Genomic DNA, 19,275 nt, shown 5'->3' with positions numbered 1-19,275 from the left:
GGTCACTGACACCTGACTTAAAGCCATCTACAGGACAACAACAGTGCAAGGTTATTATGCCTTCCACACAGTTAGAATAACTTCTTCACAGGTAGGGACTGAAGGTGGAGGTGTCTCTATGCACATCAAAACTAAATATACCTCAAGGCTGGTCAAACAGGACAATGCACTTGAGGTGCACTTGAGGTACGCCTGGTTGAACTTACAATAGGCTAATTCCAATACTGCATCCATGCAAGCTGTGGTCCCCCGTCTATGGCCCAGCAAACCCACATCATGTAGTTAAACCTATTGGAAACAGTAGGCATCTCTTCTAATACCATATGCATTGGTGACTTGCAGTATTCCACTATTAACTGGGAATCCTATACGACACTGAACATACAGGCACCGACATTCCTGTATTTTGCAAACAGTAACTCCCTGGACCAGATAGCCAGTACAGCAACCAGCAGAGCAACCATAGTGGGTGTGAGACTCAGCAGTATTGCAGAATCATGCAAACCCTGTACTGTAATGTGTTCCCTGGTAAGATTCAAAGGTCTCCTTTGAATTACAAATAAAACATGGAGCCCCATCTACACATGGAGTATTCAGGAAATGCGATAAGGCAGGCCTCCAGCTATTAGTTGATAACATTGTCCAAATCTCAAGCCCCCATAAACACTGAGAACATTGAGGCCTATGCAGACGTGTTCACAGAAACCCTGTACGAGCATGGTACTAGCTGCATAGAGGCAGTTGTACCCACCAGGGAGAAGTACAGACCTAACGAAAAATCGAGCTACCCCAGTGGAATCACAGATTGATAGGATGTATAACAGAAGGAAGAGACTCATGGCACACATAGGGGTGCAGCACACAGCAGGATAAAAGCATTCTTGTCAAAGTAAACAAATAAATCAGAGAACAAATGAAGTCTATCATAGCAAGAGTCGATGTAAGCACGTGCTCCCAGGCCAAGGGCAACCACAAAGAATATTTTAGCTATGTCCGCAACTGCAAAGGAACCACCTATAATGGGGCAGATGATATAGCAAACCTTGTGGCTGACAAAACTTGGACCCCAATCTTGCCCCTCTCTCCCAGTCAACCTTCCCTCAGGACATACCATCAAATATAACTACTACTACTATCATTCGGGTTCAGGTCCTTAATGTTCTCTCCAAAACCAAGAACACTCTATCAATGGTCCCACACAATATCCCAACATGCCTTCTAAATATCTAAGATAACACAAAAATGCAAGCACTGAAAAAGACAAATACGACAGTCCAGTGTTCCCCAAAAGGATTTAGTGAATTCTAGCACCTCGGCAAAAACTCCCTTCAATGGAGTACAACATTCAAAACTTAACCACACCTTATATACAATAAAAACTCACAAGTAATAAAACTATTAACTGTTTAACTCAACATTCAATTAAATTATTATACTAAAACTTTCCAATTACAGGACATGTTCATCCCCTCAGGACTTAAAGTGACAAACTTCAAAATAAACAAAGCTTCCTCATAAAGAAGCCTTTTTTTTAATTTCATAATATTCACACTTTTCTATTTTTTCTAAAATAGTGCCTTGAAAACCCATAGGGTCCTGGTTGTAATATTCTAAAAAGTGTTGTACAAGGGGGCTTTCATATTTCCAGTTTTTAATATCCCTAACATGGTCTTGAAGACGAAGCTTGAAAGCCTTCTTGCTCTCCCCAATGTAGAACTTATTGCATGGTCACGTCAGTGCATATACAATACATTCTGTATTGCAACAAAATTACCTAATACATTAAGTGCCTTCTAAATAGCATGAAACATGACCTTTCAAGGCCTCTGAAACTGGTATTTCACTGTAGCCATGAAACATGCATTGTACTTTGAGAATGGAGACCAACAACAGTCATCGCTCTGCACAAAGGTGGGCCATTTACAGATCCTGGTGAATATAGACATACAAGTCTCCGTACCCTAATATGCAAGGTCATGAAATGAATTATCCTGGAAATGATCAATAAAGATATAGTACACCTACATACAGTGGACCAAACCCAGTCTGGTTTCGTCATGGGCAGATCCTGGCTACCCTACTTGGAGGACCTATTTGAGAAGGTAACCAAAGCAATGGTGTAGGGAAACATGATTCACTCCACCTACCATGGACTGATAAAGCATTTGACAGTATAGCCCCATCAGGCATTGTTGACAAACTGAAGTGGTTAGGTACAAACTAGTATGTCAGCCAATGGATAGACAAGTGGTTGACAGACAGGATCCAGGAAGTTAGCATTGTGTAGTCCACCTCTACAATGAGGCCATTCACCAGTGGACTCCCTCACAAATCATTCCTTGGACTGCCCCTTTTAGGCATTTACTTCTCTGTCAGCACAGCCACTGTCAGTGGTCTGTGGCTGACTAAATTTGATGATGATTCCAAATTAGGAGCTGTCATTAAATTCCTCACTGACACACGTTATCCAGGAGAAACTGACAAAAACATGCATTTGTTGTCAGAGACATGGACTAACAGTTAATGCCAAGAATTGCAGAATACTATCCTTTGGAGAGTCATCCACTCATGGTAACTATCATATTGGCAGCACACCTCAAACAGACGACCCAATAGTCAGGGACTTATGGAAACATTGATAGTGATCTAACCTTTGAGTGTAACATGTCTGTAATACTGGGGAAGTATTCCATGTTGTGCAGCCTATAAAAATAAGTTATGGCAGGTAAATCAAAGGAAGTCTTGCTCCACTAAATTCGGCATTCATCAGACTTATAATTGACTGGAATGCCACCTTTGGCGTGTCACCAACCAGGCATATCCGACAACTGTAACATCCACAAAGGTTCCCAGTAAACCACTACGCAGTGTACGTAACATGTCCTATTCAGGCCATGTCAAGACCTTATACATGTATTCTGTCTCCTACATCCTTTGGAGGTGAGGTGTATGGCCACGATACAGGGAAGTGTCAGACCCAACTATGGACCTCCTGCATATCCACAAAACAACTAGCACTAGACTTACCTGTTCTCCAGACCTACATCTTGCTTGTAGTATAAATGGGACATGCTCGAGAGACTACATCCTACATGCAACAGGCTCCCAATCCATGTGAAGCAGAGTTCCACCCTAATGCAAATCAAGTGCAAGTTACACAATTGGATGGGGAACCGGACAATCATACTTGGTTTAGGACCAACATCTCTAATGGGCACAGGTAAACTGGAGATTGTTCATCTCCCACACCCTGGTATGTAGATGTTTCAGCACAAAAGTCCTGCTTACAATTATCCAGGGTATCAGACCTTGTCAGAGTTTAGGGATGCATGGCTAGGCTTCAAGACGCTTTTGTGTTTGTTAGCCTATAAACACATATGGACCTATGTCTCCATGAACCTATAGTTGTTTACTTTTCTGATGACATTTTCCTCTGTGCTGACATTCAATCCTGTGCTCTGACATTGATGATTTGATTGTAGATGTGTAGGCATAGGTGTGTACTATAGACTCCTGAAAGTGAATTGTAAACATTTCCATGAGACACTATTCATTGTGTGACTACAAAGCCATTTCAACAGCATCCATAGTAATGTAAACACATGATATGATTTTAAGCTCAGTATAAATGGTGATGTACAATATCTGTAAATGACCAGTACAAGGAGCATGCAAAAACCAACGATGGATGATAAGTCACATTAATGTCGACAGTGAGCCTGTGCATCAGACACATAGCTTTATTTCCCTGAATCCATGAGAAAGATGACAAGGATGTGGCACAGGTATCACCGCTTGTACAGCGTGTTGTGTGGGGTACAGGAGGCCTAGGCTGTCCCAATAGGTTGACGTGTGTGTGTGTGTGTGTGTGTGTGTGTGTGTGTGTGTGTGTGTGTGTGTGTGTGTGTGTGTGCATGTGAGTCAGGAAGGGAAGCAGGTAAGATGGAGTATAGAAATGTGGCATGTGTGTCTGTAGGTGACCTGATTTTGACAGTGGTGTGTGAGTGCATGTATGAACACAGCCAAGGTCAGTGCTAGCCCTAAGTATCTGTATGTTGGACAGCTGTGAGCCATGCATGGTAAAGGTGACAGTTCATCATCTCTGCCCCTTAACATGTGAAGTGGCTCTGCCAGAAGTTACACTGGCACCTCCACACCCAAGGTCAGATGCTGTGCTACTAGCTGAGGGTGACCGCTGTCTGCTGGGAATGTGTCCTCCATGGGAAAACCCAGGACCATGAGCTCATGGCCTGCCACATCTAGGTGTGGACAGCACACTCCCTTCTGGAGTACTGGATGTACTGCAACTATGGGAGTGTGATTGTACACAGCCACATTGACTCTCTCCAGATGTAGTTGCTGACCTATGTCTATGAGGCTGACTCTCAGCTCCAACCAGGCATTCCATCACAGAGACCATGCGTTCCAAGACAGATGGTGTGCAATCTGTCTCAGACCAGTGTCTTTCCACTGTGTTTGTTAACTGTTCCAAGGTATCAGCAACACAGTGGAAGCAGTCAAGGAAATCAGACTGTGATGCATGCATAACCCTGACCATTCTGTGGGAGTTTCTTTCAGAACATGTCTGTGCCTCCATGATGAGCCTAAACATATGCCGAGTGACACATAATGAGACACCTGAACAGGGGGTCTAGGGACAGCAGACCTCCTATGAGCAACCCTATCAATCCACCTGTATGGAATCTCATCAACTGCTTGGCTATGGCCACTCTCAACACTCACTGTAGCCACAGTAGCCACACTTCCCTGTTCAATGTCCCCACCCTCTGAATGTCTAATATCTGTGGCCAAAGGGGACTGGGTATACATAGGCATACTGGCAGTGTATGGTGATAATGAGGGTGGATGAGGGGTGTCAACCTCTTTGTCAGATTCAACCACTGCAACCCCCAGCTGTGCCTCACTTTGGCCACCATCATCATCAGAGTCTGAAGAGACACTGACATCAGGTTGTGAAGTGGATAAAGATGAAACTTCCTGGTCACCTGTGATAAAAAGGAAAACCAGTACATTAATACCTGCACTACTATGCTCTGCAGTACTATGTTGCAATATATGTTAATTGTTAAGCTGTATACACTGCTATCACTAGTAGAGACTTGTCTAACCCCCAACCTCTTATAGTAGGACATGCGGACATTATTGTCAAACCCAAATCTGTAGTTACCAGCAAATAAAAGCTCTTTAAACAAGAATCTCATGATCAAGACTTAAATGATGTACAGCATTGACATTTTGAAAAACTCTGCACAGTTAACACATATGGCAATTTGTAATGTCCTGACAATACTGTCAAATTTATCACTGTGTTCACACCTACAAGGCATAGGTATGAGTCTAAACTGTGTACAGTCAGAAAATACCTGTACAGTTGGCAATCATGCAGACAGTGCATCAATCCAGCCAGCAGGCTTGGGATGACACTTTAGCAAATATATTTCACTAAATATACATCTCTAATGAAACATTGTTGTGCTTACTAGGAGCAGGACCACAGACCCATCCAATTCCTGATGGTTCTGAAAAGATTTGAGGGAGAGGTAATATAATATAAACAGCACTGCATGTTACAGTATAACAGGATGATATGTCAAAATATCTCACATTTACAGTAGCTACTGTGTTAACTGGTATGTTGGTCACAATCTGAGCATGACAGTCAAACTGCAGCTAACCTCTCCCCCCAAAATAAAATCTGACACCCACATAAAACTATGTACACCCTGACACATTGAATACTACAGTATTCCAATGATGATCCAACTAAGCATACCTGGACATCCCTGTTGTGTAGAAATGGTGGCACCCACATCCACGACATACAGTGTGATGGATACCTGGGAGCTGTCATGTGTTCCTAGGTTCACCAGGAATTCCAGAGTGGCTGACAATGGTTGTTCCACACTAGGCCCTCCACCAGTGACACCACAATCCCTGGCCATGTCTGCTGCTGTTCTGCATGCCATGTGGATCATATCGGTGGCACAATGTTGCACTTGCTCATCTGTCCTGCTCTGGTGACCAACTGCATTTGTATTCACATTGTGGGCCAGGTAATCCCACAATGCACTCCGCTCCTATCTGTTAGCCTTCCCCCTGGACAGTATGACTTGATAATGTTGGCGCAAGGCCTCCACAATGATATAATATTCTGGCTCTGTGAAAGGGGCTCAGCAACTGGGATGCATAATTCCTGAAATACAACAAAATGAGAACACGTGCCAGTATCAGATACATGGGTGTGTAGTAGGTAGAGATACAGCCATATAGGACAGCTATCAGTATTCACTGCTTGATTACACATCTAATATTCAACTGTGTGCCCAACATACAATGGTTGTGGTTGCAAGTAGGGTAGTAGCAATAGTCAACTATTCCTGTTTGTGGCATGACAAAATACTGATGTATGATCAGACACCCAACACAGGGGTCCAATGTAGTGTGCACCATAGGAGTACCCCCCCCCGTATAATCTATACAAACAACAGTGCCAAAAATAGCAATGTACTATTACAACTGCTATCAAGGGGAGTATCCAGTGGACCTATGTACCTATTTAACACAAAGCATTATACCCTTACTGTACTGTAGCTCTTCTGTAGGTGTAACACATCTAGAGATTTTATTCTATTATTTTATTTTATTTAATATTTGTTAACCGGGAAAGTTCAACTTGGAACAAAGCCAATTTTCAGCAGAGACCCGGGGAGAAATGCTCCAGATGCATGTCTTTCTTATCAATGACAGATCAATGACATGCCATCAGTACAGTTTTAAGGAAGGCTTATTGACATAATATATACGTGCTGTGTCAACAACTTCACCATAGAAAGTAACTCTCATGCACAATGGTTTCCCTAGCTAGACGTTTTCCTTTTTAAGATGGTTCTTATTAGCAGCTGATTGCCTCAGAATCAATCTGTGGTTGAGCAGTGCTAATTGAAGCATACACAGCTGATTTGCAGTGTAATCAGGCAATCCCTGCCACTATTGAAGGAGATATAAGGCTTCAATGTAGAATCTATCCCCTTTCTCATATGATGGGGTGGAAATGCTGGCTAAAAATACTACGTCAGCACAGAGATGGTGGTTGTAGCAGATATTTCTTACATACAGTTACGTGTGTCTACAGGCTGCAGCTGATGCTGCCTTACATACAGTTACGTGTGGCTACAGGCTGCAGCTGATGCTGCCTTACATACAGTTACGTGTGTCTACAGGCTGCAGCTGATGCTGCCTTACATACAGTTACGTGTGGCTACAGGCTGCAGCTGATGCTGCCTTACATACAGTTACGTGTGGCTACAGGCTGGAGCTGATGCTGCCTTACATACAGTTACGTGTGGCTACAGGCTGGAGCTGATGCTGCCTTACATACAGTTATGTGTGGCTACAGGCTGCAGCTGATGCTGCCTTACATACAGTTACGTGTGGCTACAGGCTGCAGCTGATGCTGCCTTACATACAGTTACGTGTGGCTACAGGCTGGAGCTGATGCTGCCTTACATACAGTTACGTGTGGCTACAGGCTGCAGCTGATGCTGCCTTACATACAGTTATGTGTGGCTACAGGCTGCAGCTAATGCTGCCTTACATACAGTTACGTGTGTGGCTACAGGCTGCAGCTGACACTGCCTTACATACAGTTACGTGTGGCTACAGGCTGCAGCTGATGCTGCCTTACATACAGTTACGTTTGTGTTACAGGCTGAAGCTGATGCTGCTGCTGCAGACAAGAAGCACATTGAGGGAGGGAGGCTGCAGAACGTGGAGCTTAGCAACAGGGCCGGCCTTAGCTGAAATAGCGCCCTTGGCGAAGTACTGCTCTGGTGCCCCTTAAGCCCCACCCACACCAAACTCAAGGAACACCTGTATTCGAGCCATGCCCATAGATGGGTCACTCCCACAAAACCCACTCCAGTTCTTTCAATGTTTAAATGCATGAAAAAACAGTCATACTGTAACAGACACCTTGTAGTGTAGTTGACTGCAATTGAAGGCTGAATTCTCCTTAACAAACCTGCTTACTCTGTTGCTAGTGTAGCATTCACACAGTCAAATGACTGGCGCTAAAGCCATGGTTTAAAGATCAGTGCCACAAAATGTATAATAGTACCCTTTGGGAAGTCACTCACCCTAGGACATAACCTCATTGACAGCATACCCCTAACGGTAGGACAAGTAGGGATTTGGGTATGCATGTAGATAGTAACCTGGTTTTGACCAACTTGTGTCTAAGATAGTAAGGAAATTATTCCATGTTGCTCAACCTATAAGCAAGGGCATGCCATCTAGGTCCAAGGAAATCAGTTTCACTGTATTTGGAACTCATCAGGCTCATAATTGAGTACAATGACCTCTTTAATATGTACCTGATTAGGCACCTGTAACAAATGAAATATCTATAAAGGTTTTTCACAGAAACAGTAGAGGGTGGAAACAACATGTCCTATGCAGATTGCCTCACAGCCCTATCTCTATATTTTGTTTCCTACAGACTGTTGAAAAGCAATCTATGCCTGGCATACAAGGCGTCCTTGAATCCTACTATGATGGACCTTTTGCATATCAAGAAAATGAATAAGATTCAAATTACTGAATCTAGGGATTTAAACTTCTCTGCTGACTTAAATAGGACATGTTGGAGAGACAGGTATATGTCTCACAGAACTTCTCTTCTCTGGAACAGGCTTCTTATCTATGTGAAGCAGAGCTTTTCCCTAACCCTATTCAAGAGAAACCTGGACCAGTAGATGGGAAATTAGAAATACACCCTGGGTCTTGCACCTATGTTTCTTGTCCTAGCTTACATATACACCTTAAAATAGCCTCTAAGGCATATAAACTTCTGGGATACAATTTGCATGCTTGGCTAGGCTTATAAAGGCCCCAGTGGTCATTATCTTAGTATACACCTATTAACTTATAATGAGCGTCTCATGGAACTTGGAATATATATGTCCTAGACCAAACAGCGGTCTGATAGTATTTTAATTGGCATTGCTCTATCTCACCAGTTCATCTATCAGAAAAGGATACTCCACTGATTTTTTTCTAGGCCCCATATATCATACATTTGTTATAAACACTGTCATGATTATTAGCTCAAATATTCTAGACTAAGACCACTGAGGAACATCTAAAGGTAAATAAGTCATTGTCAAAAATAGAAATAAACATTAACTGCAAAATGGGCAATGTGCTGTTGTTTAGTAACCATAAAAGGGTTAAACTAGTACTTTCAGACTCAGCTGTTTATTCACAATAGGAAGCAATCGAGATTGTGTAATGTGGTAAATATCTATGGAGATGGTTAGACAGCCATCCTTTCCTTTGCTGACCATGTAGAGAAAGCTCAGAACCATGTCTCATAATTGCTGAGAATTTGCTCCAGAATATAATACCTGCTTAATCAGATTAAGTAAAATCTTGCTTGAGAAATTAATACCCATCCCCCTACTAGATGTGGGTATGGCAGTGGTTGTCTCAAACTTTAAATGGGTAAGACTATGCAATTTTTATTATCAGTCATCTCCACTACAAATACTTCAGAACATCATGACTTTTTGTAGGTTCATGCAGCAGTTTCCAGGAAGGGATCACTGCTGTGTTACTCTTTCTAGACCAGCTGCACCTTAAATGTAATCTGCTTTACAGAAACAGTTTCAGCGAGGTCCCTAGTGCACGCATTTTTGAGATATTATGCACATCTTCCTCTTCCTTGTTATTCTCATAGCTAGTGACCTGAACTATAGCTGAAAGGGGCTATTGGACAAGTCCTGTTACCCAGAACAAATCATCAGATCAATGAAATAATTTCAATCTGCTCTGGTTCCACAATATTGTCTTTATTTTAGCAACCTTAAAGGCATTGTCATTTTCCAACCTATTTCCTAGATGCTCTCAGTTAACACCAAATGCATACTCAACAAGTTCATTTAAACAACACCTATTTGCTGACTTACAATGAAATTTGCAAGAAGTATTACAGATGTGTTACATGACACACCCTTTTAGAATTATTTTTCTTGACTTGTCATGCAACCCTGTGTCTGTCTGTCTTTCTGCCTGCCTGCTTGCATGTCTGTCTTCCTCGGTCTCAACCAGAAAAAGGCACACATGCAGACACCGAAACTCAGGCACAGGCACATGCACATGCGCGTACACACACACACATACATTTATTTATGGTCTTTGTGGTGTTTTGGAGTATGACAAATTCTTTGTTGTGTGCTATGAGGAAATGGTGTGAATAAGCATTGGATGGAAGAAGTATAACACTTTATTGTGCACATTCCCAATCACTATCTCATGTTTTGTCATAAATAATCCTATATCTAAGGTTAAACATAATGATGAAGTCTTTCTGTGATTCTCATTAAGAACTGCATCCTACAAGGCACATTACATCAGCGTGTGGAAAGAAATTCACATTGATTATTGGGACTATCAAGCCTACTGCTTGTTTCAAAGGTGTGCAGGAAAACTGGTGAAAATAGTATTTATTAGCTTATCAAGTCCTAATAGTTCACTAAAATCTGCAAAATGTTAAGGTAGACAATTTTATTATATTCTTATTGTAGAATTTCACTATTAAACAACTGACAGTAGAAAACAATTATGGAGTTTATATAGGTCAGAGGTGAGGTTCATAAACTAGAAACATTAATATTGAATTACCATTTCATTTTGAACATATATCCATTCAAAATTCATTAAATGTTCACATAAAGTGGCCATAAATGTTTCTTTTTAATTTATTATTTTCTGGTATTTGCTTGCATCTTAATAGTTTGTACTGTTGTCTTCTTACAGCTTTGAATGTTTACTTCTAATCTGGTATCATTTGATACACAAGTCTTATAGTACATCGGTATTTGCTGTAATATGGTCCCGCCTATCTACACTTCTTAGATTTCTCTCACTGCTAGTAAATTGACATTTAACTTAATGATAAGGCACCATGATGTTTCTGAATACGAGTGTTTCAGCTTTAGAGTGATGTACCCGTATCACTTGTCTTTTCTTTGTACCTTGTAAAATAGACATTGGGTATCTGTAGAACTGACAGTTATTAATGAATGCACGAACATTTATTTCGTGAAAATTAATCAAACAACCCATCAGTATTTGAACACATGAACATTTGTTTCGTGAAAATTAATCAAACAAACAACTCATCAGTATTTGAACATTTAAAACGGACATGTTAAACATGAAGCTGAAGACTTTTATAGTGATCAATACTGCGGGAGCGTTTACCATTTTTACGTATTTAAGCATTATCTTGCACACAAAAATAAAGGAAGTTGGAAATGTTTATGTCTTGGAACCAAAATTAGACTTTGTCATAGCAGCAGAATATGTGCTGAAAAGCTATACACGATATTAATAGCGTAGTGGATAACAACATACCATATGGGAAACTTTTGATTTTAGACAGAATTTGACACTGACTCCATTCTTTTCTGTCAGCCATTACAAATGTTTTACACAGTGAAAAGGTCACATGATTAGGGGCAGTCACCTCATGATGTGCAGAGGAAAAATATATTCTGTACCAGGTTTCTCACCATGGCCATAGGTAGTACTCAGGAGTGTGAAACTGTCTGATATAAGCAATGGAGGAGTAGTTCATTTCTTCTCTATTTCCAGCTTGTGGATGACTTGGTCAGTGAGGGGTTGGTGGGAGGGCCATCTTTTATGCACAGCCCAGAGTGGGAAGAAAATGATCTGATATGCATCAAGCAGTAGAAACATGGAATGTCATGGACAAAGGCACATTTAAGTCAGGAGCACAGGGCTAGTTCCATTTTGCTGTGCTAATGAAGCCTTTATTAGTGTGTGTTTTATAGGTAAAGTCATGTCTCATAACACAAAGAAAATCTGTGTTTGTTGCAGTTACTGAATTCCTCATGAGCATGACTAATTTTCTAGTTGATCTGCAAAACTGATATTCATAACTTCAGAGTTACACAGATTGGTTTCCTAAACAAAAGGTGTCATATAATTTACATGTAAACATTTGGTATGAATTCATCACATTTATTGACTAATTATACATAGTATGTGTTTCAATGTATTTAATTACAAATAACAGCTGCCTGAGAACAGCAAGTGTCCATGTAGTTTATAACATGCCATTGCTGTCCGGCATATCATCTGTACTGAATGACTGGGTTAGTTTTGGAAACTGATATCCTTCAAGTGATCTGTTTATACATATTCTGACAGGACTTTCTTGTATTATTAATTTTTGACTAATACAAAGTACACATTTCCTTCACTTCAAGCAATATTGGACCAATCAGATGATAAAATCTTCTCATAAATTTCCATAGTACAAACAATTAAACTCTGCTACAGTCAAGTTACCCTCTTGGCTATGTCCAAACAAAATCATGTGCTAGTACTTGCGTATCTAACATGTGCAGATTTTTTAAATATTCAAAAAATCCAGACAGATCCCTTCTACTGCCAATATTTTTATTACAAACATTCTGATGAAAACTCCTTTGCCAATTAAACGCACACCATGCTTTAAAACTGCATTATTCCACCTCTCAAATATATTGCATAAGAAAGCTGCCTGAATCTACTTACCTTCAATAGCCAAGCAAGGGAAGCAAACAAGGGACACGAGGAGTTACGAGTACTACACAGAAAAAAAGCGAAAATCGCACTTGGTAGCCCGCATATTGTACAGGGAGCCAGTCCGCCGATAATCCACACCATCCAGTCCACAGATCAGATCAGGAACAGGAAGTAATGACAGCCAATAGATACGCTCGCCTCTATCTCGTCAATGAAGGAAGGAATGAGAGGCGGGCGTGAGCTGCATTATATATTCTGGATCGGAGCAGTAGCTGGGGATGTCAGTGGTACAAGAGCATCACTGATTGGATGCTTTAAATAACGCCCAACAAGAGCAGCCACTGAAACTCATCAAGGGGAGGGAGGGAATGGAATAACATAGTAGGGGGGGCCATTCTATGTGATGTGAATGAATCGTGCTTGAATTACGGAAGTGGGGGAGGGCGCAATACTACAATGGGGCCGGGCGCAATGCTGAAAAGTGGAGAGATAGAAGTAATGTTAAACTAACAAAATTGCGCCCTTTATGATGCCGGCCTTTACGGCACCCTAGGCGGTCACCTAGTTCGCCTATGCCTAAGGCCGGCCTTGCTCAGCAACACTTATGAGCAAAGGTTTGACCACTGGCAGCTGTGGTGTACAACCAAAGCCTGACTGGGGGAACACATCCCACAGAATATTGAGGTATGTGTTTAAGGTAAGTATGTTAGCCAACGTACCAACAGAGTAAAAAGCAACATGTTTGCTGTGCCCTTGAACAACATTGGGGTAAATTTACCATCATGTCAGTCATTTGGACAACTGCCAAGCCATGTGTTATGTTATGTTTGTCATCTGGAATATGTGTGTGGGCAGTCCTTATTGCTAGCATGACCTCCATATGTGAATGTTGTGTGATGCAGTCTGATATTACTGAGCCTCCTTTGTATTACTTAAGTTACATTTCTCTGTGAATGCATATTAATGCATGACCTGGCACTCTGTGCACTTTGTCGTGTTGCTATAAGGCTATGTCAACTGTGTTCCTATCTGCAGGCCTTTGACTTCCATCATTGAACAGCAGACATTCCGTCCAAAATGCTTTGGTTGGATAAATAGGTGATGGTACAGTCATTCATTGCAGAATTCACAATGGTGATTTATACATACATGTATTTTAAATGCTACACACCACTGGATTTGAACCCAGGACCATATGTATCAAAGATTAATATTTACAAAGTATTTAACAGACTGAGCTACTGATTCACCATCACAGCATGTGTACTGTTAAATGTTGCAGATATAACTGCACACTTTCAGGCTGTTACATACCTCATTTACATCCCTTATTATGTGTATGGCTTTATAGGGATGTATATCTGTTACATACCTCATTTACATCCCTTACAGCTTTATAGGGATGTATATCTGTTACATACCTCATTTACATCCCTTACAGCACTTCTGTATTATACAAAGTCCCTCACTAGCAAACCCCCCCCAGGAGTACCCACTTCCTTACTAAGTCCTCTCTTATTCAGTTACACCCCTAACTTCTAAATTTCTCTAGCATGTCGAAGGGCCAGATGCTGGCATCCTCTCCTGTCCAGTTGGTGAATTTGGGAATATTGAGGCAGTGTTACAATTGCCTCATGTACACTGACAACCCTCTCCTCCTCCCACATAACACAAATACTTGCGAGAGATGCAGCTATTTAGCCAAACTGGAGGCTGAGCTCTCTCACCTCAGGACTGGCAAGACCAGACAGGAGGAGAAGGCAACTACACACACCACAAAACCAGTCTCACATAAAGCTATCACAACAATGAATCAAACACATAAACACACAAAGTCATACTCGGAGGCTCTGAGCAAAAATTTACCTAAACAGCAGAGGCCTCCAAAGCAGACATCCAAGCAACTGCCACCTCATGACACACCACAGGCAACACATAAACCACAAAATCAGTGTGCAAAGCAGTCACAGCCCTTAAGGCCAAATACAACACCAAACATACTTGTCATAGGTGACTCCATAGTCAGACACACTGATGTCCCACTCACCAGGCTGAACAAGGAGAGGGTCACAGTAAGCTGCCAATCGGGTGCTAAAATCCACCACATAACACAAGCACTCGGGTCACTCCACAGCAAGTACAAATATGACACAGTCATTGTCCATGCTGGTGTGAACGACCTGAGACGTACCTCCCTGGACTACATGAAAAGAGACATAGAGGAGCTCTCTGATTATGTAGCCCAGGCAGGTATGACCCTGACCCTGAGCAGTATCCTTCCTTCACCAAGAATGATGCCACAACATATAAACAAGATGATCAGCTTTAACAATTGGCTTAATTTCTGGTGTCATTCAAAGGGGATCCAGTGTCTGTCTGCCTGGGATGACATGCTTGACAAGCCACGCTGCCGCAAGGGCGGCTTGCACCTGTCACCCCTGGGATTCCGGATATTGGCTAAGGTTCTTGCCACCCCCATAGTGCCTTTTTTAGGCAAGGCTCAAATTCTAAACCTACCACCCTAGTAAACAAAAATGGGAAGAAACTAAGGGTAATGCTGCTCAATGCCAGAAGTCTAAATCTTAAAATGCACGCACTCGAGGCCCTTCTCAGTATGGAGAACATCGATGTCTGTGCTGTGACTGAAATCTGGTTCAAGGCTCCTGAGAGCACCCCGGCACTATCAGGTTTTACCTCATATCATGCGTTCCAGCCCCAAAACCTGGACCAGACCACAAAAGGAGGGGGTGTATCCATATTCATCAAGGATACCCACACCTCCAGGTTGGTGGCAACGCACGAAGCATCGGAAACCATCCAGGTGCAATTAACCATAGGCAAAACTGCTCTACAATTTGTAGCATGCTACAGGCCACCCTCTCAAACTCAGGAATCCCACACAGCCTTCCTGAAGACACTGGAGGGTAGAGATGTATCTCCAAACCCGAATATAGACTGGGAACATTACTCAAGCCCCAACTTTCTAGCCCAAAGGTTCCTGGAGTTCATCAATTCAAATGCCATGGAACAACTAGTCACCGTTCCCACAAGAGGAGAAAATATACTAGATCTCATCATCACAAACATGGGGACAAAATGCTCCACACCGGAAGTATATCCCTCATTGGTGAGATCAGTTCACAAACTTATCTCACTGGAAATCCACATCCCGCCCCCACCCCAAACAAAAAAAACCACAGTGAAGAACTTCTCTAAAGCAAACTTCACACTACTCAAGATTGGTGTGGTATCCTTCAAGGCCCCCGAGCCAGTGTAAACCACAACCCAAGCTGCGGAAGCCCTTACAAATGCCTTCTACGAACACCTCCAGGACTGCATGGATCAGGTAATCCCTAATAAAACCAAGACTCTTTCCACCAAGGGCAAACGTCCAGTCTGGTTGACCCCAGCCATAAAGAAACTTTACAATAAGAGGAGAAAGCTGTTACATGATAGAGCAAAATCCATAAAAGAGAAGACACCCTTGATCATTATTAGTAAAAAAATACAAGCACTCAAAAAATCATCCAAGGCCAACTTTGAGAGAAAAATTGCAATAGATTCAAAAGACAATCATAAGGCCTTCTTCAGCTATGTTAGAAACCTGGGTGGAAACTCCCAGATATGCGCAGAATTAGTCCAAAATGATACAAAAATCACTGAACCCACAGACATTGCCAACATACTGGCAGACAGGTTCAGTGCAAACTTCACCCCCCCCTCTCCCCCCCAAAGGAGAGATAACTATCCCAGCGGAGTGTAGCCTCCCAGACATCTCAAATGCGCAGATGAAAGCTGCTCTCTCTAAAGCCAAAAACACAGCATCGATGGGACTGGATGGTGTCCCCGGCTGTGTGCTACACGAACTCAACGAGGAACTAAACCCGCATATAATGCAGCTGTTTAATCTTAGCGTTACCACAGGATACATGCCGAAGGAGTGGCGTACGGCAACTGTGGTCCCACTCCACAAAGGCTGTGCCTCTACGGACCCTGGTAATTACCGCCCCATAAGCTTAACAAGCCTGGTCTGCAAAGCTATGGAGAGGATCATAATGGAACTCATAAATAAAGACATAGGGAACTTGCAGACATTGGACCCGACCCAGTTTGGCTTTGTCAAGGGCAGATCATGCCTTTTGAACTTGGTCGACTTCTTCGAAACAGTCACCAAGGCCATTGATGAGGGAAAGGCAGTCCATACAGCCTACCTTGACCTTGCAAAAGCTTTCGACACAATACCCCACTCGGGTATTATAGAGAAACTTACCAGCTTAAATGTAAACCCATATGTCACAAGATGGGTTGCAAACTGGCTAAAGGACAGAACCCACAGGGTTAGAGTTGCTGGCGCCATGTCAGACTCCAAGCCGGTCACAAGTGGTGTCCCACAGGCCTCAGTCCTTGGCCCCCTGTTGTTCGGCATCTACTTCTCAGAAGTACAGGCAAACATAGGAGGACTATGGCTGACAAAGTTTGCAGATGACTGCAAACTGGGCGCCATAGTGGAAAGTACATCGGACACAGATATCCTTCAGAGGGGTCTCACAGGAACTGATAGCTGGTGCCAGAGCCATGGCCTGAAGTTAAATGCCAAAAAATGTATAGTCATACCCTTCGGGAAAAACAAGGTAACCCCAAGCTACCATATAGGTGGCAATCCATTAAGCACAGAAGAGGTTATCAGGGATCTGGGGACCCAGGTTGACAGTGGCCTTTCTTTTGACACTCACATTGCTAAAGTGGTTAGAAAGACCTTCTACATTGCCCACCTGATCATGAATGGATTCACATCCAGATCAAGTGAGGTCATTGTTCCCCTGTACTCTTCACTTATCAGACCAATGATCGAGAACAATGCCCCATTCGGGATGTATCTCACCCGACACCTGCAGCAATTGGAGAGACCCCAAAAGTTCCTCACCAAAAGGATAAAGGGACTCCAAAATCTGTCTTATGCTGCCAGACTGAAGAAACTCCAGCTCTGTTCAGTCGCATACCGCCTGCTCAGAGGTGACCTGTGCCTGACATACAAGGCCATGTCCAACCTGGAATTAATGGACATGCTCCACCACAAAAAATCCAAATCTACCAGATCCACTAGAGCAAGCGACTTAAACCTTAGCATGGATATAAATAGGACATGCTGGAGGGATAGATTTGTCACCCAGAGACTCCCTATGCTGTGGAATAAAATCCCGGTCCATGTGAGGCAGAGCACCTCGCTGGTTCTGTTCAAGAGAAATCTTGACCTGTGGATGGGAGATCGCAGGTTTACCCCGGGAATCATCTCTGTGTCACTGCTGGACAGAGGCACAACAAACTAATGGGCACAGTATTTTTTAACATAAGGGGTGGCGTAAGCCACAAAACTTTGGGCTAGGCTTATAAATGCCTTATGGCAGATAGCCTAGTATAAACCTATGAACCTATTATGTGTATGGCTTTATAGGGATGTATTTCTGTTACATACCTCATTTACATCCCTTATTATGTGTATGGCTTTATAGGGATGTATTTCTGTTACATACCTCATTTACATCCCTTATTATGTGTAGGGCTTCATAGGGATGTATTTCTGTTACACAGCTTATTTACATCCCTTATTATGTGAATGGCTTTATAGGGATGTATTTCTGTTACATACCTCATTTACATCCCTTATTATGTGTATGGCTTTATAGGTTCGTAGGTTCATAGGTTCATACTAGGCTATCTGCCCTAGGGCATTTATAAGCCTAGCCAGAGTGTGTTTGGCTTTCGCCACCCATTTTATATTAATTCTGCTATGCCCTTTTTCGAGGTTAGTATACTGTGCCTGTCTAACAATGACACAGAAGTGATACTCGGGGTAAACTTACGATCTCCCATCCACTCATCAAGATTCCTCTTGAAGAGAGTCAATGAGGGACTCTGCCTAACCTGGACTGGGATTTTATTCCAGAGTGAAGGGAGCCTCTGGGTTATGAATCTGTCCCTCCAGCATGTCCTATTTATTTCAGTGCTGAGGTTCAAGTCTCTCGAGTGCGTAGCTCAATGGGATTTGGAATTTCTGAGGTGCAGCATGTACATTAATTCCAGGTTGGACATGGCTTTATATGTCAGGCACAGATCGCCTCTGAGCAGGCGGTATGCCACTGAGTAGAGCTGGAGTTTCTTTAACCGGGCAGCATATGGCATCTGTTTGAGCCCTTTGATCCTCTTGGTGAGGTACTTTTGGGGTCTTTCCAGTTGCTGCAGGTGTCTGGTAAGGTACATCCCAAAAGGGGCATTGTGCTCAATTATGGGCCTGATGAGGGATGAGTAAAGAGGCACGATGACCTCCCCTGATCTAGATGTGAATCCCTTCATGATTAGGTGGGCTATATAAAATGTTTTTCTAACCCCTTTGGCCACGTGGTTGTCAAATGAAAGATTGCTATCAACTTGGGTCCCCAGGTCCCTAATTACTTCTTCTGTACTTAATGGATTACCACCTATGTGGTAATTTGTGGGCACTTTGTTTTTGCCAAAGGGGATGACTATACACTTTTTGGCATTTAGCTTGAGGCCATGGCTGTGGCACCAGTTGTCTGTTTCTATGAGGCCCTTTTGGAGGAGGCTTGTGTCGGCTGGAGAGTCTATTATGGCGCCCAGTTTGCAGTCATCTAAGAACTTGGT

This window comes from Protopterus annectens, chromosome 5.part1 (genome assembly GCF_019279795.1).
Source record: "Protopterus annectens isolate FY-2018-M chromosome 5.part1, PAN1.0, whole genome shotgun sequence".
NCBI classification, from domain to species: Eukaryota; Metazoa; Chordata; order Ceratodontiformes; family Protopteridae; genus Protopterus; species Protopterus annectens.
Note: the sequence above shows the minus strand (reverse complement) of the source record.